Source organism: Pan troglodytes, chromosome 1 (assembly GCF_028858775.2).
Source record: "Pan troglodytes isolate AG18354 chromosome 1, NHGRI_mPanTro3-v2.0_pri, whole genome shotgun sequence".
In the NCBI taxonomy this organism is placed as follows: Eukaryota; Metazoa; Chordata; class Mammalia; order Primates; family Hominidae; genus Pan; species Pan troglodytes.
In genome coordinates this window covers 107,669,548-107,695,758 of record NC_072398.2, presented here as the reverse complement: position 1 = coordinate 107,695,758, position 26,211 = coordinate 107,669,548, and the positions used below count along the sequence as shown (strand labels likewise).

The following is a 26,211-nucleotide window of genomic DNA, read 5'->3' as shown; positions in this document are numbered from 1 at the left end:
TATTGTGTGGGAGTCTAAGTCTCTTTGTAGGTCACTAAGGACTTGCTTTATGAATCTGGGTGCTTCTGTATTGGGTGCATATATATTTAGGATAGTTAGCTCTTCTTGTTAAGTTCATCCCTTTACCATTATGTAATGGCCTTCTTTGTCTCTTTTGATCTTTGTTGGTTTAAAGTCTGTTTTATCAGAGACTAGGATTGCAACCCCTGCCTTTTTTTGTTTTCCATTTGCTTGGTAGATCTTCCTCCATCCTTTTATTTTGAGCCTATGTGTGTCTCTGCACGTGAGATGGGTTTCCTGAATACAGCACACTGATGGGTCTTGACTCTTTATCCAATTTGCCAGTCTGTGTCTTTTAATTGGAGCATTTAGTCCATTTACATTTAAAGTTAATATTGTTATGTGTGAATTTGATCCTGTCATTATGTTGTTAGCTGGTTATTTTGCTTATTAGTTGATGCAGTTTCTTCCTAGTCTTGATGGTCTTTACATTTTGGCATGATTTTGCAGCGGCTGGTACCAGTTGTTCCTTTCCATGTTTAGCGCTTCCTTCAGGAGCTCTTTTAGGGCAGGCCTGGTGGTGACAAAATCTCTCAGCATTTGCTTGTCTGTAACGTATTTTATTTCTCCTTCGCTTATGAAGCTTAGTTTGGCTGGATATGAAATTCTGGGTTGAAAATTCTTTTCTTGAAGGATGTTGAATATTGGCCCCCACTCTCTTCTGGCTTGTAGGGTTCCTGCCGAGAGATCCACTGTTAGTCTGATGGGCTTCCCTTTGAGGGTAACCCGACCTTTCTCTCTGGCTGCCCTTAACATTTTTTCCTTCATTTCAACTTTGGTGAATCTGACAATTATGTGTCTTGGAGTTGCTCTTCTCGAGGAGTATCTTTGTGGCGGTGTCTGTATTTCCTGAATCTGAATGTTGGCCTGCCTTGCTAGATTGGGGAAGTTCTGCTGGAGAATATCCTGCAGAGTGTTTTCCAACTTGGTTCCATTCTCCCCGTTGCTTTCAGGTACACCAATCAGACGTAGATTTGGTCTTTTCACATAGTCCCATATTTCTTGGAGGCTTTGCTCATTTCTTTTTAGTCTTTTTTCTCTAAACTTCCCTTCTCGCTTCATTTCAGTCATTTCATCTTCCATTGCTGATACCCTTTCTTCCAGTTGATCGCATCAGCTCCTGAGGCTTCTGCATTCTTCACATAGTTCTCGAGCCTTGGTTTTCAGCTGCATCAGCTCCTTTAAGCACTTCTCTGTATTGGTTATTCTAGTTATACATTCTTCTAAATTTTTTTCAAAGTTTTCAACTTCTTTGCCTTTGGTTTGAATGTCCTCCCGTAGCTCTGAGTAATTTGATCATCTGAAGCCTTCTTCTCTCAGCTCGTCAAAGTCATTCTCCATCCAGCTTTGTTCTGTTGCTGGTGAAGAACTGCGTCCCTTTGGAGGAGGAGAGGCACTCTGCTTTTTAGAGTTTCCAGTTTTTCTGTTCTGTTTTTTCCCCATCTTTGTGGTTTTATCTACTTTTGGTCTTTGATGATGGTGATGTACAGATGGGTTTTTGGTGTGGATGTCCTTTCTGTTTGTTAGTTTTCCTTCTAACAGACAGGACCCTCAGCTGCAGGTCTGTTGGAATACCCTGCCATGTGAGGTGTCAGTGTGCCCCTGTTGGGGGGTGCCTCCCAGTTAGGCTGCTCGGGAGTCAGGGGTCAGGGACCCATTTGAGGAGGCAGTCTGCCCGTTCTCAGATCTCCAGCTGTGTGCTGGGAGAACCACTGCTCTCTTCAAAGCTGTCAGACAGGGACATTTAAGTCTGCAGAGGTTACTGCTGTGTTTTTGTTTGTCTGTGCCTTGCCCCCAGAGGTGGAGCCTACAGAGGCAGGCAGGCCTCCTTGACCTGTGGTGGGCTCCACCCAGTTCGAGCTGCCTGGCTGCTTTGTTTACCTAAGCAAGCCTGGGCAATGGCGGGCGCCCCTCCCCCAGCCTCGCTGCTGCCTTGCAGTTTGATCTCAGACTGCTGTGCTAGCAATCAGCACAGCACCTGGGCGTAGGACCCTCCGAGCCAGGTGGGGGATATAATCTCGTGGTGGGCCGTTTTTTAAGCTGGTCGGAAAAGCGCAGTATTCGGGTGGGAGTGACCCGATTTTCCGGGTGCCTCCGTCACCCCTTTCTTTGACTAGAAAAGGGAACTCCCTGACCCCTTGCGCTTCCCAAGTGAGGCAATGCCTCGCCCTGCTTCGGCTTGCGCACGGTGCATGCACCCACTGACCTGCCCCCACTGTCTGGCAATCCCTAGTGAGATGAACCCGGTACCTCATATGGAAATGCAGAAATGACCCGTCTTCTGCGTCGCTCACGCTGGGAGATGTAGACCAGAGCTGTTCCTATTCGGCCATCTTGGCTCCTCCCCCAAGGTTTCTTTTAAAAGGGATTGTGAGAGAAGTAAATCATTCACAAACTTCAGAGCTTGATTATTCCAAAGTGGCCTGTAACACACCTGGCAAGCACTGAGGTGTTACAACGTAAAGATAAGAACCCCTAGTAGAGTGAACAAAGGTATCCAAATAAAAGTGTTAGGAAAATTTAATTACATTTTCTTTAAACAAATTTTTGTGTGCCCCTGCTGTCATACTACAGTGTATCAAAGGAGAAATGTAACCCTGTGCTTTTTCCCTGAAAGCTATTGCTACTATCCTGATTGTCAAAATTAGAGTAGGAGTAATACTTTATATTATACTGCATATTATTAACTATAAATATATTTTCCACCCATACCACTTGAGGAATTCAGGCATCTATCAGGCTTTCAAGTAGATAATCTCTAAGGTCATTTCAACTCTGGTTTTATCATTACTACTTCAGAAATGAATAATGCAGGAAATGATGGTAAGCCTATGTCATTACGTAAGTGGTAATAAATGGTAATAAAGTTATGCACAATATCTTATGCTTTTAAGGGGTAGATATACTCTGATACTGGATACAGTTTTTCTCAATTGTGAGAAATAAATAAATGATTGGTAAATAAAGTTACCATACATTTATTTATGGTAATAAACTATTACCACTGAGTCTCACTGAAAGGCTTTAATTTCTGTCTTTGGGGGTGGGGCTTGTGCTTCCCACACTACTATGGAAAGAATACTCTTTGGTACAACTGGCTATTGAACTTTATGCATTGTGAGGGGGACCTGCCATTCCAGGAGCTGCCGACGGCGTAGTCATTGCTTAATGCAGGAACCAAAAATCCCCTTTGATCACTCCATGATTCCTTCTTCTAGGATGGCCATGTATAAACGCCTGTGGACTGTCCTTTGGGGAGTATCCATCTAATCTCTCTCTAAGTAGATGTTCTGGGACTCCTCCAAATACAAACACAACTCAAGGTCAACAGCTTGATTAGAAAGTGTAGAAATGAAGAGCAATTAGTTCTCTCGGATTCATTAAGGTCGTGGCAATCATCTTTTCCCAGCACGCAATGAGGAGATCAGCTTTCTATCTCTTTGGGGACATTTGTGAATGGAGTCAGGAGTTGTGGAGGCTAAAGCCTGAAAGACAGCCTTGTCCTCCTCCTCCTAGTTAGTGAGTGAAGGCGTATGCATGGATGTGGGCTTATTTGGTTGGATTTTACAACACATGAGGGAGTTTTCTCTGTTTGTTCTGGTGGCCATGGCCATGGGCTTTGCTTGGACCTAGCCTCTTCATGCCACATGCCCCACCAGAGGGACGTGTATCTGGAGCCACGGTACTATAGCACGTCTGCTGTCTCAGCTCCAAGCGGTTCCTAGTTAGGGCTGCCCCCTGCATGCAGTGCTTCCCTTTTTTCCCACAAGCACCCCTTAGACTTTCGTGGCCCCTGATTTCTGGTCCTGCCATTGCTCATGACCTGCTGATGGCACTGCTTGCTGTGGAGTTACTGAAGGGGAAAAAGGCAGAGCCATCAAACAGCTCTGTAGGGCCCAGATGTGGAGAAAGTATAAGTCTGAAAATCTTGCAGTATTTTCCTGCACCAAAATTAAGATAAAAACATTACGTAATGTTAAGAGTTATGTGTTTAAAGCTCAAAAATCCCTTAGCAACATGGGTTTTTCCAGATGTGAAGAAGCCCAAAGATGTTGCCTGTTAAAGGCCTTGGAATCAGCAGCTATCCAGGAAATACAAATCAAAAACAATGAGATACCACTTTACTCACTAGGATGGCTATCATGAAAAAGACAGATACCAAATATTGACGAGAATGTGAAAAAATTGGAAGTTGCCATATGACCCAGCAATTCAACTCCGAGGTACGTACCCCAAAGAAATGAAAATATAAGTCCACTAAGAACTTGTACACAAGTATTCTTGGCAACATTATTCATAATATACAAAAAGTGGAAACACCAACTCCCAAAAGGACAGTCCCCAAGTGTTTATAGATGGCCCTAAAAGAATGAATTGTGGAGTGATTTTGCGTTAGGCAATGACTACGCCGTAGGCAGCTCCTGGAAGGGCAGGTCTGCCTCATGATGCATGGAGGTCAATAGCCAGTTGTATCAAAGAGTATTCTTTCCATAGGAGTTTGGGGAGCACAAGCCCCACCCCCCCAAAGCCAGAAATCCAAGCCTTTCAGTGAGACTTTGTGGTAAGTAGTTTATTTATTTACCATGAATAAATGTATGGTAACTTTATTTACCAGTAGTTTATTTATTTCTCACAATTGAGAAGAACTGTACCCAGTGTCAGGATATATCTACCCCTTAAAAGCATACGATGGCTGGGCACAGTGACTCACAGCTGTAATTCCAGCACTTTGGGAGGCCAAGGTAGATGGAACACCTGAGGCCAGGAGTTCAAGGCCATCCTGGCCAACATGGCCAAACCCTGTCTCTACTAAAAATACAAAAAATTAGCCAGGCATGGTGGCACGTGCCTGTAGTCCCAGCTACTCAGGAGGCTGAGGAAGGAAAATCACTTGAACCTGGGAGGCAGAGGTTGCAGTGAGCCAAGATCATGCCGCTGCACTCCAGCCTGGCAACAGAGCGAGACTCTGTCTCAAAAATAAAAAAAAGTTTGATAACATATTGTACGTATTTTTATTTGTCCACTAACTGATGAACTGACGAATAAAATTTGGTATACTCATAAAATGAAATCCTATTTGGCATGAAAAGGAATGAAGTACTGATAACATGCTGCTACATGGGTGAAACTTGAAAACACTAAGCTAAGTGAAAGAAGCCAGTCTTAAAAAGACACCACATTGTATATTTCCATTTATGTTAAATGTTCAGAACAGGCAAATCCATGAGACATAAAGTACATTAATAGTTGCCTAATGGCTGTTCCAGTTGCAGTGGTGTGTATAACTACTTGATCACAACCAGGTAGAGATTTCTTTGTTCCTTCTCCACTCCCACTGTTTCACTTGACTCTTCTTAAGAAATAATAGTCGCCTAAAGTTGGAGGTTTCTAGGGAAAATTATTAGTGGCTGCTAATGGGTATGGGGCTTCTTTTGTGGATGATGAAATGTTCTAAAATATCAGTTCATTGGAGAGAACACAATGTACATGAGATCGCAATGTATGAAATTCTCAGCGCAGATGCAATTGTTTGTCCTGGTGGGATGGGGCACCAAAATTGTCAAGAGATGCTATATGGAGTGCAACCTCTTATAATAGTCACTGGAATGTTCATGTTTTTCTCTAATTAAGAAATTTTCCAGAATGGGAAACATTATCTAGTCAGTGACCTCACTAGAGAATTCATGTTTTCCTGTCAGCCTCATCACTGCACCCTTGATCTCCTTGTTTCTCAGGCTGTAGGTGATGGGGTTCAACACTGGGGTCACAATACAAAAGAGCACAGAGACCAGGATGTCTGTGTCCAGGGAGCACCCTTCTCTGGGCCTGTCATAGTTGAAGTGGTCTGTTCCAAAGATGACCACCACCATGGTGAGGAGGGAGGCACAGGTAGAGCAGGCCTTGCTCCTGCCCTGAGCAGAGGGAATCCTAATGATGGTAGAGATGATGAATATGTAGGACGTTGCCATAAACAGGCAGGGGCTCAGGCCAGTGGTGGCCCTCACAACATGGAGCACAGACTCACTGACAGGTGTCTGAGCAGGAGAGCTTCAGGAGCAATGGGATGGCACAGAGAAAGTAGCTGATGGGGTTGGGTTCACGCAGTGAGTGTGGCTGTCAGTGCTGTGTGTGTCCCAGAATTGAGTAGCCCACACATCCAAAACCCAGTCACCAAACAAACGTAGACCTTTCCACTCATTAGGAGCCTATATTGAAGACGGTGGCAAATAGCCACACAGTGGTCATAAGCTATGGCAGCCAGCAAAACCCCCTCAGTGCTGGCTCATAATGCAAGGAAGAAGATCTGGGAAAGGCAGCCCTCATAGGAGATGGTCTTACTCTCCTGGAAGAAGTTCACCAGCATGACCAGGATGGTGGTAGACATGTAGCAGATATCCAGGAAGCTCAAGTGGCTAAGAAAATAACCCATTGGAGTATAGAAGGCAGGACTGACCCTGACTGCATTTCCCAGAAGAGATATCAGATAAATGACCAAGGAGAACAGGAAGAAAACCATTTGTAATGCAGGGTGCTTGGAAAAATTTAAAAAGATGAATTCAGTGACCACTATTTGATTTTCTACTTTGAATTCTTTCTCAACTGAAATGAATATTGGGAGATAAATAAAATAATAATGTGATATGATGACAGACATCAGGAGAGCTGATTAACTTTTACTCATCCTTTAGTTCTTGGATTAGATGACATCTCTTCTGGATTGTGTAGCTTGACTCTGAGAATAGCGTTTTGTATTCCCCTCATTCTCTTGATTCTCTGCCCTGTCTTCTTGTCATGCATATCACTATTGTCTATTAACTTGTTTGCCCGCACTTCACCTCCACCAGAAAAATTCTCTTAGGAATTTTTCTCTCTCCTTAGTCCATATGCTCTCCAGAAAATTTTTTTCAGATGTAAGGAAGGAAATCTAGTCAGCATTGATGTTGCAAAAACAACAGTTGGTGAATTATACCAGAGCCCCAAACTTTTTCTCCCAGCTTCTCTCTTCCGTGAGAAAAGTCACAATACCAAATTCTACCTTACCAAGTGTGTGGTAGCCTCAATGATCTTTACCCTCTAGTGTTATTCAAATACATGACAGAAAGAAATTGCAGTTGTAACTCAAGTTACTAGTCACATGACTTTAAAATACAGAGATTATCTTGGCTTATTTGACTGGCTTTCTTTTTTCTTTTTCTTTTTCTTTTTCTTTTTCTTTTTTTTTTTTTTTTTTGAGACGGAGTCTCGCTCTGTTGCCCAAGCTGGAGTGCAATGGCATGATCTAGGCTCACTGCAACCTCCACCTCCCGGGTTCAAGCAATTCTCCTGCTTCAGCCTACCGAGTAGCTGGGATTACAGGCATGTGCCACCAGGCCTGGCTAATTTTTGTATTTTTAGTAGAGACAGGGTTTCACTATGTTGGCCAGGCTGGTCTCAAACTCCTTGACTGGCCCTTTTAAGGGATAATCACATAAGCCCTTAAAAGCGGAGATCTTTCTTGGGCTGAAGATAAAGTCAGAGTTTCAAATCACAAGTAGAACTTGACATGTCATTGTTGGCTTGAAGATGGAGGGGGCCACTGTTAAAGAAAAGGTAACCTTGGTCCTACAATCACAAGAAACTGAATTTTGCCAGGAACTTGAATAAACTTGGAAGTAGAATCTTCTGCAAAGTCTCACTCTGTCCTACCCAGCTGACACCTTGTTTTCAGCAGAGGACCCAGCTGAGCCATGCCACACCTGACCTTCTGAACCACAGAATGGTGAGATAATTAATGGTTGTTTAAACTGCTAAGTTTGTGGTAATTGGTTATGGTAGCAATAGAAAACAAATACACCGAGCATCCCATTTTGTGTAAGAAACTTCTGATCATTTGGGGTAATTATGACAGAACACCACTCTAGAAGCATCAGAAGTGAATTCATCCTATACCCTCTCAAATCTTTGAGCATCCGTCTCTTCGTCTTTGCTCGCTTTTCCTTTGTGCTGCCAGTGGCTTCTTCTATCCCTCAGAGAACAAATAGAATACAAAAGAAAACATCAAACTTATACTATTCAGTTTCCCAGTAAGTAGCTCCAGTAAAAGGTTGGGAGAAAGACAAATTTGGAACTGAGTAGAGTGATATTTCTGGATTATTTAAAAATTTTAATTAATCTCTTTCCCCCTCTTTACCAGAAACAACAAACATATGCTAGACTGTGCCATAACAATCCCAAATTCTAGGAATCTTGAGAGCTCATTCATTTGCATCTGAAATTATTTTCTTGGTGGATTGTCCTTAAACGAAGCTTTGTGTATCTTGGATTCCCAGTTTTCTTTAGAAACTGCTAAGCTGTCTTTTTTTCCTGAGTGTAAACCAGTGGTCAGCAGTAAAATCCAGCACTCCACCTATATGTTTTACTGGAACACAGCCACACCCTTTCATTCATGTGTCGTCTATAACTGCTTTCATACTACAACGGCCGAATTGAGTAGCTGATAAAGAGAACATATGACCCCCAAAGCCTAAACTATTTACTTTATGTTCTTTTACAGAAAAAGTTTACTAACCCCTGGTGTAAGCAATTGGGTTTGGGAGTTTGACAGACTTGGGTTTAAATCATGCCTTTGTCACTTGTCAGCTTTGACCTTGAGCAAGTTATTTAGCTTCTATATGCCTTAGTTTGACCATGTGTAATATGGAATGTTTGGATTACAGAGGTTTTGTTTGGATTAAATAAGTAATATGTAAGAGAACAGTGAACATAGTTAATCTACAACACACATTCTCCCCATTATGCCACTGCTCCCATTTCAAGTTTCCCTTTAAATTTCAAGTTTCATGCAAATTCGTGAAGCTTTCCATATTTTTTAAATTTTAAAATAAATTACTTAAGAACAACAACAACAGAAATGTTATTTCCCCTGCATATTTCTTCATGTTGACTCAAATGCTATTTATGATAAGAATATGACGTTATTTTCTATTTATGGGCTTGCCTTCTCTAATTCTTTTTCACCAACTTTACCAAATCCACTTTTAAGCAACTGGTATATAATTGAATTCACATATTTCTCATAAAATAAGTACTATGGTCTACCCTTACAGTTGTATCTGCTTTTTTTTTTGTTTTATAATTACATTTTTGAACATATTTTTACAGGAATTCTGTAAGGAAGTATATTTTGTCAATACTTTTAGATAAAATTTCCTCTGAAACTAAAAATTAAAATAGCTGAATATCATGAGGATGCAAATAACACCAAGTGTTTGATAAAATTACCAAGTGTTTGATAAAAATAACAACAAGTGGTTGATAAAATTACCTACTGCCTCTAAACTTCCTTCTCACAATATTCCCTAACTCCTGGTCAGAAACCTGGGAGTCATCTTTGAGTCCTTCCTTCCTTCATCCCCTGCCTATATCTATTTTTTCAGCAAATCCTGTTGATTCTCTGTCTCAAGTATATTTCAAATGTATGTATTTATTTCCCTCTCCATCGTCAAACACACGAACATTCTCTACATGGCTTATTCCTTCTCATTCTTTGTGTCTCAGCTTGAATATTATATCTCAGAGAAGCCTTGTGATCACTAATCTAGCATAGTTGTTTTTTTAATTAAATCTCTTGCAGCATCCTATTATTTTCCTTCAAAGAATTTAAAGTAATATTTATTTTTGTGTTTGTTTATTCATTGGCTACCAGTTTCTCCCTGGTGAATAAGCTGAGTGAACAAGAATCATGACTACTTTGTTCACTGCCTGACCGATAATTGACACTCAATAAACATTGGTTTTATGAATGAATGAATTACCAGATTTATTAAAATGGAAAATAAATATTGTATTACTTTATCACCTTAAAATAAAAGTTCAGTCATGGTAGCATAGATTTTCTCACCTATCTAAATGTTCAAATCAGTCAAGCAGAAAGCATCATGTTGGAAAAAGTGGTGACATAACATAAAACCTCAAATTCACAATTGCTTGGAGTAAATTATTAACCAATCAATTCAGTCAAAAGAAGGGGTCTATGTGTTGATGCAGCTTTGACCTTTAGAATAATAATATAATAATAACAATGATAATAATAGCTGGTATTTTCAGTACTTACTAAATGCCAAGTACAGTTACTGTACTACATGCTTCCTTTACGTATATTTATTTCCTTTAATGCTTAAAACACCTTTAAGAAGTACCATTATTATCCTTAATTTTATATGAGTAAACTGAAGTTTAGAGAGGGTAGGTAAATGCCCATAGTCATGTAATTAATAAAACCACATATTGGCAAAGATATGGAGATCCAGAATAAATGTTCAGCTCTATTAACTCATCAAAGAATCTTTCTGTCTCTGGACATGAATTTCTTCATCTGTAAAACAGAGCTAGACTAGAAGATTGACGACATTCCTTCCACCTCTGATATTCTGTGATGATATTTGGTATTTACATATTTCCCAGTCTCCAAAATGAAACCATGTAACAGAGCAAGGGTAAAAAGTCAAAGATCTCCCAGGGATACTATAGTTGTTTATTCATTTGTCTTCATGGGATATAAAGGTCAAGGATAAGTTGGGGATTTTATCTTGTACACTGATGTGGTGGACTAAATAATTCTACCACCACCCCCTCCAATGCCCAGAGAGGGGTCTATGCCCCAAACCCTGGATCCTGAGAATGTTTTCTGTTAAGTGGACTTTGCAAATGTACTCAAGACTTTGGACCTTGATATGGGGAGATTATTCTGGGTTATGTGGGTCAGCCAAATCTAATCACTTGAGCATTTAAAAGTGACACATTTTCCCAACTAGAGTGAGAAGACATACAGCAAAAGAGATGAAACAGAAGAAGCAGAGTCAGAGAGATCCAAAACACGAAGGACACAATGTGCCGTTGCTGTCTTTGAAGGGAGCCATGAGCTGGGGAATCCTGGCAGCCTCTGGAAGCTGAGAATGACCTATGATTGACAGCCAGAAAAGCAAGTAGGGCTCATGTCCTTCTGCTACATAGAACTAAATTCTCCTGACAACCTGAATGAGCCTAGAAAAAGATTCTCTTCTAGAGCCTTCAGAAGGAAATGCAATCCTGCTAATACCTTAATTGTAGTCTTTTGAGAAACCAAGCCAAGGAATAAGTCAAGCCATGCTGTACTTGGATTTCTGACCTGGAGAACTGTGAGATAATAAAATTTGTGGTGTTTAAAGCTGCTAAATTTGTGATAATTTGTTATAGTTTCTCAGCTGGGGTACTCAGGACATATTTAGTCTCTATCATACATGAGACATATTTGAGTTCTATCTATATTCCCTACTGCTTGGACTTCTGAACATTACATCTGGATGGACGGTTGAATCTTAAATCCTCATTTGATTTAAAGAGCAACAAACAATGTTCCTGGCCCTTCTTTACTTTCCTGTAATTGAAGCCCCTTGAATGCCAATCCAAGCGTTCAACTGTCCATTTTAAGAATTAGGTTTTTGCCGGGTGCAGTGGCTCACACCTGTAATTCCAGCACTTTGGGAGGCCAAGGCAGGCAGATCACTTGGGGCCAGGAGTTCAAGGCCAGGCTAGCCAACATGGTGAAACCCCGTTTCTACTAAAAATATAAAGATTAGCTGGGCATGGTGGCATGTGGCTGTAATCCCAGCTACTTGGGGGGCTGAGGCAAGAGAATTGCTTGAACCCAGGAAGCGGAGGTGGCAGTGAGCCAAGATCATGCCACTGCATTCCTGCCTGGGTGACAGAATGAGATACCTTCTCAAAAAAATAAATAAATAAATAAAAAATAAAAAAATCAGGTTTTGGAACTTCTTCCATAATGGAATAAAAGTAACCAGATTTGCTTTTCTGTCTTAATAACTAAAAACTTGGGGGAAAAGATAAAACAAAATGTGTTTTCAGATACTAAACAATGAGTGGAATGGGACAGAGAGTACTGAGACAAGGTAAACAAATGAGGTAAACCCTATGAATGCACCAGCTCACTGCATGGAGAGGGTGTCCAGGCCACAGCACAAGGAGGGGGTACATAAGTGGAGCCCAGTAGTCTCCCTTGATTAATAAGAGAAAATTCAGAGTTTGTGGGAGATCAAGGTACCTAGAATTTGCGTGGCAGAGCCCTGGAGAGGAGATGCACATAAAAAGAGAGTCTCAGAGATCCACAGAATTCCCTCTTCAGCAGAATGCTAATCAGCACATGAGAGCCAAGGAAAAGATTAGAGAGGATCAGTTGGAATAATCTGGAGAGCTCACGCAGGGCTGGGAATAGTTAGTCTTTGCACCAATCAGTGCGCAAAGAAATCCTAACACATACAAAGTAGACTCATTAGGTGCCTTAGTAGAGAGGCAAAATTGACACTAGGCAAAAGGCTATTCTAAGCTCACCTAACAAAGCTTAAAAGCTAGTCTTAAAAGGATCAAATTATTTCTGAGTAATTTAACTGTGTCCAAGAACAAAGTCCAAAAATCCTTAAAGGAATACTAAAACTTCTTCATTTAGCTATGTAAAATTCACAGTGTCTGGCATCAATCCAAAATTTTTAGGCATACAAAGAAGCAGGAAGGAAATACAACCTATATTAAAAAGAAAATATAATTTAAAAGACTCAGTAATGACACAGATTATAGACTTATAAATCAATGATGTTAAAATAGCTACTATAAATACATTTATGTGTTCAAGAAAGTAGAGGAAATTATGTATATGACAAGGAGAGACATTGAAGATATTAAAATATTGAAATTCTAAAGTAAAAATGTAATGTCTGAGATACAGTATACACAGGATGAGATTAACAGCAAATTAGATATAGAAAAAGGTTAGTGAATGTGAAGTCATACTAATAGAAAATATCCAAAATGAAATAAGAGGTTGGGCACATTGGCTCATGCCTGTAATCTCAGCTCTTTGAGAGGCTGAGGTGGGAAGATTGCTCAAACCTAGGAGTTTGAGACCATCCTGGGCAACATGGAAAGACTCTTATCTGTACAAAAAAATATGAAAATTAACCAGCCACGTGCCTGTGCCTGTAGTTCCAGCTACTTGGGTGGCTGAGGTAGGAGGATAGCTTGAGCCCTGGAGGTCAAGGCTGCAGTGAGCTGTGATCACGCCATTGCACCCCAGCCTGGACAACAGAGTGAGATTCTGTCTCAAAAAATAAAAAAGAAAAAAAAAAAGAAAAAAGGGACTGAAGAGAAATGAGCAGAACATCAGTGAGCTTGGGGACAGCAAGTGCCTTAATATGCATTGGAGCCCAAGAAAGAGAAGGGAACAAAAAATGTGGAAAAACAGTAGCCAAAATTTCCAATTTTATGAAATTTTTAAGCCCCCAAATTCAAGAAGCTTAACAAACCCCAAACAAGGCACAGAAAGAAAACTACACCATGCAAATCATAATCAAATTGGTCAAAACTAGTGATAGAAAACTTTAAAAGCAACTAGGAAAAAATGCACATTACATGGAGAAGAATAGAGATGAGAATGACAGCTGACTTCTCATCCAAGCAATGCAAGCCAAAAGACTGTATTGTTTATTTGTTTCCTTCCAATGTTTTAAGGAGCAACGGCTTGAAAGGAAACAAACTTGTCAACCTAAAAGTCTAACCAACATAAATATATTTCAAAAACAAGGTTAGGGACAACACTTTCAGAATGTCAGGGTGAGGACCTCAGTGAATCCTCTTCCCACAAAAGCAACAAAAATACTGGCAAAACACCAATAGAAACCAACCATTTTAAAACTATGAAAATTAACCAAAGGCACAGAACACACTGAAAAGCATTCACTCAAATATAACTGCCGAGCTTCATAAGAACAGTGGGGTCTATGGTGCTTTAACTTGGAACTATTCCCATGTACCCAACCCCTAGTACCAGGGTGGTAGCTGTGAAGAGCTGGCAGCCAGTGAAGAAGTTTGACCTGTTTTGAGCTTTGTGAAAACCCCCATCCTCAGAGCACTGTCAATATTTTTATAATATTTCTCCTTGACTTGTACATGGCCATTCTGTCCGTCTTCACATTGTCCTCCCTGTGTGCATATCTGTGTACAAATTTCATTTTCCTGTAAGATTACCAGTCACATTGGATTAGAATTCACTCTAACGACTTCATTTTAACTTAATTACCTTTTTTAAATCCCTGTTTCCAAAAACAGCCATGTTCTAAGACAGTGGGGGTGAGCACTTCACCATTTTGAGGGGAACACAATTCAGCCCATAACAAAAAAGAGCCTGGCCAAAAATCTAAAAGGATGACTTGGGGAACAAGTCATATGATAACAGAGGACTTTGTAAAGCTCTGACATATTCCTGGAGATCCAGAAGGCTGCACATGCTGCACAGGACCAAGTGCATGGCCAGGGAAAACCAGAGAGGGATCCAGTAACTTATATTTGGGCAAACTTGAAGCCCTGTGCAAGCAAGAAGTAAATGTTAATGCTGACTTATAAACCCCTTTAGATTTGAAGATGTGCCTTCACATAGAAATCTCCTTGGCAAAACGTTGAAGACCCTGGATCAAAGCATTAAGAAAATCTTCTGACCAATCATTGGATAATTACCCAACTATGTTGACCTAGAGGTGACCCCTAAAAAGACAGGCTTGAAAGTAAAAATGAGAATTTTTAAAAAGTAATCAGAAAACTCAGTGGCTGTACACTCCAGGAAATACAAAATCTACAGAATTGGTTTAGAAAAGTCATGGAAAAAAACAAGCATCAAGCAGGATTTTATTTTTTAAAATTAGCTTGATTGAGCCATTTTATGTCATACACATATTTCAAAACATCATGTTGTCCATGATAAATATATATACTCTTTGTCAATTAAAAAACCCCAAAGCAATAACAACAAAATTGGAAGATAGAAGGAGGATCTGAATCTAAAGTTGCTACAATATCTTCTCCTCTAAAATGTCCAGTTTTAACAAAAACAAAAAATCAGACATGCAAAGAAATAAGGAAGTATGGCCCACACATAGGAAAAACACTGCATTTGATTGGAAAGGTTCTTGAGGGGGACAAGCTGTTGGATTTAGTAGACAAAGACTTTAAAGCAGCTATTAAAAATAAGTTAAAAAAGAAAATACTATGTTAAAATAGCTAAAGGAAAGTGTAAAAACTATGTTTCACCAAATAGAGCGTATCTATAAAGAGATAAAAGTTATAAAAATCACCAAATAGAATTTTTGGAGTTGAAAAGTACAATAACGAAAATGAAAAATTCACTATATGAGTTAAACCAGTAGTTTTAGCAGAGACAAGTGTAACCACCCAATGAGTTCTTCTGGCCTGCTAAACAGAAAAGCCAACTCACTGAGACAGTGGTATTGCAGCAGTAAAAGTGTAATTATCACAGGACCAGCCAAATGAGAAGACAGGAGATAATCTCAAATCTGCCTCCCCAAAAGCTCAGAGGCTGGGGTTTTTAAAGATAATTTGGTAGGCAGGGTTCTAGGGAATGGGTACTGCTGATTGGTTGGAGATGAAATCATAGGAGTGTACAAACTATCTTCACATGCTGAACCAGTTTCTGGGTGGGGGCTCACATGACTAATTGAGCCAGTTCCTTGTTGTAAGTCATGGGTCTGGGTGGAATCAGTTTGTCACCAGAATACGCAGTCTGAAAAATATTTCAACCACCAATTTTAGGTTTTGGCAATAGTCATGTTATCTACAGGAACAATTGGAGAAGTTACAAATCTTGTGATCTCCAGAGCAGTAAACAACCATATAGAAAGGCAAGCTAGGGAACAATGGCTTGTTATCATTAACTATGTGTATATTTTAGCAGAATTCAAGCTACTCCCATAGTCCTAATTTTGTGGCCTTTCGTTAGTCATACAAAAGTGGTTTTTGTCCCTTAGCAAGGAAGGGGTTAGTTTCAGGAAGGGACTGTTAACATCTTTATTTTAAAGTTAACAGAGGCAATTAGCTTGTGAGGTTAGAAGCAAGATGGAGTCAGATTAGATTTTTCTCACTGCTAAAATTTTTGCAAAGGCAGTTTCAGAAGAATGTTCAGGAAACTTGAAACTAGGCCAATAGATACTATGCAGTCTGAGGAATAGAAAGAATAAAGAATGAGAAAAAATGAACAGAGCCTCAGAGACCTGTGGAACACTACAAAAATAACAAATTTGCATAATGAAAGTACCAAAAAGAGAATATATAGAAAAGGATGCAAAAATTACATGCCTACATAAAAATATTTTTATTGGTATACAATAGTTGTACATATTTTGAATACATGTGATATTTGATACCTGTATACTATATGTAATGATCAGATCAGGGTAACTGGTGTATCCATCACCTCTAACATTAATCATTTCTTTGCACTGGAAACATTACACTTGTTCTATTCTATTTTGACATATACAGTCAGTTATTTTTTTTGAATTTTTAAATTATTTTAATGATATAAATATAACATCAGCACCTAATCCTGGTAATGGTAGCACAAAAAAGAAAAGTATAGAGCAATATCATTTATGACAATTGATGCAAAAATCTGAAATACAATTTAGAAATAGATTCCCAAGCAACATTCAAAAAAAACACCACACCATGACTTGATATTTATACGAAGAATGCAAGAACCTGTTAGCATTCTGTTAGGAAACCTACTATTAGAGTGCACAATACTAATAGCAGTAAGAAAAAAATCACATGGTTACCTCCACAGATGCTTAAAAAGCCTTTGAAAACATTCAACCTATGTCCTACTAAAAAAAAGAAAATTGCAATGAATTGGTTCTTAACATGTGGAAATAAACACTCTCATACACTGCTTGTGGGAATAAAAAATGACACAATTCCATGTACCTACAAGACATCCCAGCCATTCCACTCCTAGTTATTCAAGAGACTTGAATAACTCTGTATTAGGCCTTTTTTGCATTACTATAAGGGAATATCTGAGACTGGGTAATTTATAAAGAAAAGAGGTTTAATTGGCTTATGGTTCTGCAGGCTGTATAAACGTGGCACCAACATCTGCTCAGCTCCTGATGAGGGCCTCAGAAAGTTCACAGTCATGGCAGAAGGTGAAGGGGAGCCAACATGTCACATGGTGAGAGCAAGAGCAAGAGAGTGAGAATGGGGAGGTCCCAGATTCTTTTTTATTTTTTTAAATTTTATTATTATTATACTTTAAGTTTTAGGGTACATGTGCACAACGTGCAGGTTTGTTACATATGTATACTTGTGCCATGTGGGTGTGCCGCACCCATTAACTTGTCATTTAGCATTAGGTGTATCTCCTAATGCTATCCCTCCCCCCTCCCCCCACCCCACGACAGGCCCCAGTGTGTCATGTTCCCCTTCCTGTGTCCATGTGTTCTCATTGTTCCATTCCCACCTATGAGTGAGAACGTGGTGTTTGGTTTTTTGTCCTTGTGATAGTTTGCTGAGAATGATGGTTTCCAGTTTCATCCATGTCCCTACAAAGGACATGAACTCATCATTTTTTATGGCTGCATAGTATTCCATGGTGTATATATGCCACATTTTCTTAATCCAGTCTATCGTTGTTGGACATTTGGGTTGGTTCCAAGTCTTTGCTACTGTGAAAAGGGCCGCAATAAACATACGTGTGTATATGTCTTTATAGCAGCATGATTTATAATCCTTTGGGTATATACCCAGTAATGGCATGGCTGGGTCAAATGGTATTTCTAGTTCTAGATCCCTGAGGAATCGCCCCACTGACTTCCACAATGGTTGAACTAGTTTACAGTCCCACCAACAGTGTAAAAGTGTTCCTATTTCTCCACATCCTCTCCAGCACCTGTTGTTTCCTGACTTTTTAATGATCACCATTCTAACTGGTGTGAGATGGTATCTCATTGTGGTTTTGATTTGCATTTCTCTGATGGCCAGTGATGATGAGCATTTTTTCATGTGTTTTTTGGCTGCATAAATGTCTTCTTTTGAGAAGAGTCTGTTCATATCCTTTGCCCACTTTTTGATGGGGTTGTTTGTTTTTTTCTTGTAAATTTGTTTGAGTTCATTGTAGATTCTGGATATTAGCCCTGTGTCAGATGAGTAGGTTGCGAAAATTTTCTCCCATTCTGTAGGTTGCCTGTTCACGCTGATGGTAGTTTCTTTTGCTGTGCAGAAGCTCTTTAGTTTAATTAGATCCCATTTGTCAATTTTGTCTTTTTGTTGCCATTGCTTTTGGTGTTTTAGACATGAAGTCCTTGCCCATGACTATGTCCTGAATGGTATTGCCTAGGTTTTCTTCTAGGGTTTTTATGGTTTTAGGTCTAACATGTAAGTCTTTAATCCATCTTGAATTGATTTTTGTATAAGGTGTAAGGAAGGGATCCAGTTTCAGCTTTCTACATATGGCTAGCCAGTTTTCCCAGCACCATTTATTAAATAGGGAATCCTTTCCCCATTGCTTGTTTTTGTCAGGTTTGTCAAAGATCAGATAGTTGTAGATATGCGGCATTATTTCTGAGTGCTCTGTTCTGTTCTATTGGTCTATATCTCTGTTTTGGTACCAGTACCATGCTGTTTTGCTTACTGTAGCCTTGTGGTATAGTTTGATGCCAGGTAGCGTGATGCCTCCAGCTTTGTTCTTTTGGCTTAGGATTGACTTGGTGATGCGGGCTCTTTTTTGGTTCCATATGAACTTTAAAGCAGTTCTTTCCAATTCTGTGAAGAAAGTCATTGGTAGCTTGATGAGGATGGCATTGAATTTGTAAATTACCTTGGTCAGTATGGCCATTTTCACGATATTGATTCTTCCTACCCATGAGCATGGAATGTTCTTCCATTTCTTTGTATCCTCTTTTATTTCCTTGAGCAGTGGTTTGTAGTTCTCCCTGAGGAGGTCGTTCATGTCCCTTGTAAGTTGGATTCCTAGGTATTTTATTCTCTTTGAAGCAATTGTGAATGGGAGTTCACTCATGATTTGGCTCTCTGTTTGTCTGTTATTGGTGTATAAGAATGCTTGTGATTTTTTTACATTGATTTTGTATCCTGAGACTTTGTTGAAGTTGCTTATCAGCTTAAGGAGATTTTGGGCTGAGACAATGGGGTTTTCTAGATATACAATCATGTCATGTGCAAACAGGGACAATTTGACTTCCTCTTTTCCTAATTGAATACCCTTTATTTCCTTCTCCTGCCTAATTGCCCTGGCCAGAACTTCCAACACTATGTTGAATAGGAGTGGTGAGAGAGGGCATCCCTGTCTTGTGCCAGTTTTCAAAGGGAATGCTTCCAGTTTTTGCCCATTCAGTATGATATTGGGTGTGGGTTTGTCATAGATAGCTCTTATTATTTTGAAATATGTCCCATCAATACCTAATTTACTGAGAGTTTTTAGCATGAAGGGTTGTTGAATTTTGTCAAAGGCTTTTTCTGCATCTATTGAGATAATCATGTGGTTTTTGTCTTTGGCTCTGTTTATATGCTGGATTACATTTATTGATTTGAGTATATTGAACCAGCCTTGCATCCCAGGGATGAAGCCCACTTGATCATGGTGGATAAGCTTTTTGATGTGCTGCTGGATTCAGTTTGCCAGTATTTTATTGAGGATTTTTGCATCAATGTTTATCAAGGATATTGGTCTAAAATTCTCTTTTTTGGTTGTGTCTCTGCCCGGCTTTGGTATCAGGATGATGCTGGCCTCATAAAATGAGTTAGGGAGGATTCCCTCTTTTTCTATTGATTGGAATAGTTTCAGAAGGAATGGTACCAGTTCCTCCTTGTACCTCTGGTAGAATTCAGCTGTGAATCCATCTGGTCCTGGACTCTTTCTGGTTGGTAAGCTATTGATTATTGCCACAATTTCAGAGCGTGTTATTGGTCTGTTCAGAGATTCAACTTCTTCCTGGTTTAGTCTTGGGAGAGTGTATGTGTCGAGGAATTTATCCATTTCTTCTAGATTTTCTAGTTTATTTGCATAGAGGTGTTTGTAGTATTCTCTGATGGCAGTTTGTATTTCTGTGGGATCGGTGGTGATATCCCCTTTATCATTTTCTATTGCATCTATCTGATTCTTCTCTCTTTTTTTCTTTATTAGTCTTGCTAGCAGTTTATCAATTTTGTTGATCCTTTCAAAAAACCAGCTCCTGGATTCACTAATTTATTGAAGGGTTTTTTGTGTCTCTATTTCCTTCAGTTCTGCTCTGATTTTAGTTATTTCTTGCCTTCTGCTAGCTTTTGAATGTGTTTGCTCTTGCTTTTCTAGTTCTTTTAATTGTGATGTTAGGGTGTCAATTTTAGATCTTTCCTGCTTTCTCTTGTGAGCATTTAGTGCTATAAATTTCCCTCTACACAGTGCTTTCAATGCATCCCAGGATTCTGGTATGTTGTGTCTTTGTTCTCGTTGGTTTCAAAGAACATCTTTATTTCTGCCTTCATTTCGTTATGTATCCAGTAGTCATTCAGGAGCAGGTTGTTCAGTTTCCATGTAGTTGAGCGGTTTTGAGTGAGATTCTTAATCCTGAGTTCTAGTTTGATTGCACTGTGGTCTGAGAGACAGTTTGTTATAATTTCTATTCTTTTACATTTGCTGAGGAGTGCTTTACTTCCAACTATGCGGTCAGTTTTGGAGTAGGTGTGGTGTGGTGCTGAAAAGAATGTATATTCTGTTGATTTGTGGTGGAGAGTTCTGTAGATGTCTGTTAGGTCCGCTTGGTGCAGAGCTGAGTTCAATTCCTGGGTATCCTTGTTAACTTTCTGTCTCGATCTGTCTAATGTTGACAGTGGGGTGTTAAAGTCTCCCATTATTATTGTGTGGGAGTCTAAGTCTCTTTGTAGGTCACTATGGACTTGCTTTATGAATCTGGGTGCTCCTGTATTGGGTGCATATATATTTAGGATAGTTAGCTCTTCTTGTTAAATTGATCCCTTTACCATTATGTAATGGCCTTCTTTGTCTCTTTTGATCTTTGTTGGTTTAAAGTCTGTTTTGCAACCCCTGCCTTTCTTTGTTTTCCATTTGCTTGGTAGATCTTCCTCCATCCCTTTATTTTGAGCCTATGTGTGTCTCTGCACGTGAGTTGGGTTTCCTGAATACAGCACACTGATGGGTCTTGACTCTGTATCCGATTTGCCAGTCTGTGTCTTTTAATTGGAGCATTTATCCCATTTACATTTAATGTTAATATTGTTATGTGTGAATTTGATCCTGTCATTATGATGTTAGCTGGTTATTTTGTTCATTAGTTGATGCAATTTCTTCCCAGCCTTGACGGTCTTTACAATTTGGCATGTTTTTGCAGTGGCTGGTACCAGTGGTTCCTTTCCATGTTTAGTGCTTCCTTCAGGAGCTCTTCTAGGGCAGGCCTGGTGGTCACAAAATCTCTCAGCATTTGTTTGTCTGTAACGTATTTTATTTCTCCTTCACTGATGAAGCTTAGTTTGGCTGGATGTGAAATTCTGGGTTGAAAATTCTTTTCTTTAAGAATGTTGAATATTGGTCCCCACTCTCTTCTGGCTTGTAGAGTTTCTGCCGAGAGTTCAGCTGTTAGTCTGATGGGCTTCCCTTCATGGGTAACCCAACCTTTCTCTCTGGCTACCCTTAACATTTTTTCCTTCATTTCAACTTTGGTGAATCTGATAGTTATGTGTCTTGGAGTTGCTCTTCTCGAGGAGTGTCTTTGTGGCGTTCTCTGTATTTCCTGAATTTGAGTGTTGGCCTGCCTTGCTAGATTGGGGAAGTTCTCCTGGATAATATCCTGCAGAGTGTTTTCCAACTTGATTCCATTCTGCCCATCACTTTCAGGTACACTAATCAGATGTAGATTTCGTCTTTTCACACAGTCCCATGTTTCTTGGAGGCTTTGTTTCTTGTCATTCTTTTTTCTCTAAACTTCTCTTCTCCCTTCATTTCATTCCTTTCGTCTTCCATCACTATACCCTTTCTTCCAGTTGATCGCTCGGCTACTGAGGCTTCTGCATTCGTCACGTAGCTCTCGTGCCTTGGTTTTCAGCTCCATCAGGTCCTTTAAGGACTTCTCTGCACTGGTTATTCTACTTATCCATTCATCTAATTTTTTTTCAAAGCTTTTAACTTCTTTGCCATTGGTTTGAATTTCCTCCTGTAGCTCGGAGTAGTTTGATCGTCTGAAGCCTTCTTCTCTCAACTCGTCAAAGTCATTCTCCGTCCCGCTTTGTTCCATTGCTGGTGAGGAGCTGTGTTCCTTTGGAGGAGGAGAGGTGCTCTGATTTTTAGAGTTTCCAGTTTTTCTGCTCTGTTTTTCTCCCATCTTTGTGGTTTTATCTACCTTTGGTCTTTGATGATGGTGATGTACAGATGGGTTTTTGGTATGGATGTGCTTTCTGTTTGTTAGTTTTCCTTCTAGCAGACAGGACCCTGAGCTGCAGGTCTGTTGGAGTTTGCTAGAGGTCCACTCCAGACCCTGTTTGCCTGGGTATCAGCAGCGGTGGCTGCAGAACAGAGTATACTGGTGAACTGCAAATGCTGTTGCCTGATCGTTCCTCTGGAAGTTTTGTCTCAGAGGAGTACCCGGCCATGTGAGGTGTCAGTCCGCCCCTGCTGGGGGGTGCCTCCCAGTTAGGCTACTCGGGGGTCAGGGACCCACTTAATGAGGCAGTCTGCCCGCTCTCAGATCTCAAGCTGCGTGCTGGGAGAACCACTACTCTCTTCAAAGCTGTGAGAGAGGGACATTTAAGTCTGCAGAGGTTAGTGCTGTCTTTTCGTTTGTCTGTGCCCTGCCCCCAGAGGTGGAGCCTACAGAGGCAGACCAGCCTCCTTGAGCTGTGGTGGGCTCCACCCAGTTCGAGCTTCCTGGCCGCTTTGTTTACCTAATCAAACAACTAACTCGGCAGTGGCGGGCGCCCCTCCCCCAGCCTCTCTGCCACCTTGCAGTTTGATCTCGGACTGCTGTGCTAGCAATGAGTGAGACTCCATGGGCATAGGACCCTCCAAGGCAGGTGCAGGATATAATCTCCTCGTGTGCCATTTTTTAAGCCCGTTGGAAAAGCACAGTATTAGGGTGGGAGTGACCCGATTTTCCAGGTGCCGTGTGTCACCCCTTTCTTTGACTAGGAAAGGGAATTCCCTGACCCCTTGCGCTTCCCGGGTGAGGTGATGCCTCGCCCTGCTTCTGCTCGTGCGCAGTGCGCTCCACCCACTGTCCTGCACCTACTGTCTGGCACTCCCCAGTGAGATGAACCCAGTACCTCAGTTGGAAATGCAGAAATCACCTGTTTTCTGCGTCGCTCACGCTGGGAGCTGTAGACCAGAGCTGTTCCTATTCAACCATCTTGGCTCCTCCCCCCGAGGTCCCCAGTCTGTGATTATTAACTATAATTTCCCTATTGTACTATCCAATATTAGAACATGTTCCTTCAATCTATAATAGGTGTATTTTTGTACCGTTCAACCAACTTCTCCTTATCCCTCCACCCAGTTGAAAGACATAAAAATATTTTAACCCAAAATATATTTATTTAGCATATTTTGAGATGGCTGTCAAAAAGCCAGCAAACATAAGTAGTCCTGCAAATCTGTCTTTTGTGGAGAAAATTTATATCTGTGGAGAATCTGCATTGATGCAGCCAGGGCTTCCCTTGTCTGGAGCTAGAAAATATTAACTGATGGTCTGACACACTCTAAATGTCTGAAAGTAACATTTACCATCTAGTATCTCTGAGGGCTGCTGCTTGTGAGGTTTCATTTATATAATAAGATCATCTTTGCTAGCCAAGTATCTTCTTTTCCTCCCATAACCAGATGCTGCTATAACCTGATTTATCACCAAAACCTGATTTTGGCCATACTCTGAGCCCCCATTCTTTCTGTAACCTCCAGATGTTATATAAACTTCTGCACCCCCTTGGAGGTGGGAAGACATCCTGTGGTTCTCTCTGTGCACATGTTAATAAGGTTATATGCTTTTTCTCTTACTAATCTGCCTTTTCTTGAGTTGATTTTTCCACCTTCAAATAAATATTTTAAAACTTCCCAAATTTGATTTTAAAAAACATTTGATACTGTGGTTAGGGAGAACAGTGACCCTTCAAAGATGTTCATATTCTAATCATCAAAACTTGTGAATATGTTACCAGAAGAAACTGCAGATATAATTGTTAGAGATCTTGAGATGAGAAGGTTATCCTAGATTATCTGCATGAGCCCAGTGTAATCACAAGGGCCTTTATAAGACAGAGGAAGGAGTATCAGGGAAGTGCTGTATGATTAAGACTTGAGAGGCAATTGCTAGACTTGAAAATGTTGGAAGAGGCCACAAGCCAAGAAATATAGTCAGTCTTTTAAAGCTTGAAAAAGCAAGAAAATAATTCTTTTCTAAAGCCTCTAGAAGGAATGTGGCCCTTTTGACACCTTGATTTTAGCCCAGTGAACACGTTAGACTTCTGACCTCCAGAGCTATTTTAAATCACTATTTGTCGTAATTTACTATGGCAGCAGTAGGAAATTAACACATGCATATCCAAAAAGCTCAAAAAACTCCAATTAAAAGAAAATTTAAAAGATCCATACCTCAATATGTCATTGTCAAACTGTAAAAAGCCAAAGACAAAGAGAAAAACATAAAAGCAGCAAGAGAAAATGACTCATCACATACAGGTTCTTATAAAAAATATCTACAATTGACTTTTCATCAGAAACTATCGAGGTCAGAAGGCAGTGGGATAACATGGTCAGTGTGCTGAAAGAAAAAGAATGTCAATCAAGAAATCTGTATAAAACAATAAGAATCCCATCTTCTAAATGAAAGAGAGAGGTATTTCTTCTTCTGAAAGATAGAGTAGAAATGCTTTTCTCTATGCCTTCCTCTAACTAAAGCTCAAAACTCTGGACATTCTATATTAGAAAACATGAGAAAACTCTGAAAGGTGGAGTGAAGAAGGCAGACGAGTCAGGGACCTTGGAACTTTGGATGCATGGAAAAACATGGTAGTGAGTTAGCTGTTTTAATTTTGTCTTATATATCTACATGCTGGCAACCCAGAAATACCAATGGGTACAGACAAAGGGGGAAAACGCCTGCTGTCTTCAGCCACAGGATCAGAAAGGTGGCAGCATAGCAAGACAGAAAAACATTTAGACAATAGCTGCTCTACTTTAGCCAAACACCACAGAAAAAAACAAGCTCCAACTCCACACCTGTTAACAAAGGCCAAGTGGGGAGAATAGATATCCCCAAGTGAGACTATTCCTCACCATATTCCCTGCAGTATCAGTGAAGACCTCATGAGGAGCTTGGACATCCACCCCCACTCAACGGTAATGAGACTTTCCCATTCTTGTTGGGGTGGTGTTAGGGAAGGCCAAGTCAGGACTATCACCATCACCCAGCAGTAAAAAGGTCACCCACCACCGTGCCAGGGAAGTTCATGTGAAGAGCAGTTCTGGGGCATGCCTGCCTTTCCCAGCCAGGGTGGTATCAATGGAAGTCTAGTAGGGAGCCAGATTTTCCATTCCCACCAACAGTAATGAAGATTCTCTTCTCCATAACCAGGTGTTAGTGGATGTCAAGTGAGAAATCTGGACTTCCACCCCTACCTGGCAGTAATAAGGCAGCACCATCCCCCATCCTTTGCTGGGGTGGTGTAAGAGGAGGCTTGTAGAAGCAGAAGGTTTAAAAAAGATCTAGAGTCTCATAATACTCAAATGTCCAGATTTTAATAAAAAGTTCAGTTATACCAAAATATAGGAAGACCTCAATTTTAATGATAAAAGGCAGTCAATAAAAACCAAAACCAACATGACATATATGCTAAAATTTTATGGCAAGGATTTTAAAGTAGCCACCATATAACTGCTTCAACAAATTATAAAATGCTCAAAACAAATGAAAATAATAGCGTCTCAGCAGAGAAAGAGAAGACTTAAAAAAGGTGGAAATTTAAAAAAATATAATAACCAAAATGAAAAAAATCAGTGGATGTGTTAAAAAGCTGAATAAAGGGTACAGAGGAAAGCATCAGAGGACATGTAAATAAAATAATAGAAATTAAATAATCTGCACACCAGAGAGAAAACAGATTGAAAACAAATGAACAGAGCCTCAGGGACCTGTGGAATTATAACAAAAGATCTAGCATTCATATTGTAGTCTCAAGGGAGGAGAGAGAGGGTGGGGCTAAAAATATTCAAAGAAATAATAGCTGAAAACCTCTCAAATCTGGCAAAAGACATAAACCTATCAATCAAGATGTGCA

The 26,211-nt window shown here is 40.1% G+C and overlaps 1 long non-coding RNA gene across 2 annotated transcripts in view; it reads left to right on the top strand.

The window, feature by feature from the left end:
- The window catches only part of LOC104002001 (uncharacterized), a 151,775-nt gene that overhangs the window by 103,972 nt on the left and 21,592 nt on the right, over positions 1-26,211 (top strand). Inside the window, exon 4 of one of the 2 annotated variants that reach the window (XR_001708329.3) lies at positions 10,854-11,250. The exons of the other annotated variant lie outside the window; for it this stretch is intronic. This is a non-coding gene — a long non-coding RNA (uncharacterized LOC104002001). Of the gene's footprint in view, positions 1-10,853; positions 11,251-26,211 lie in introns of those variants that run through there. 2 annotated transcript variants of the gene reach the window in all.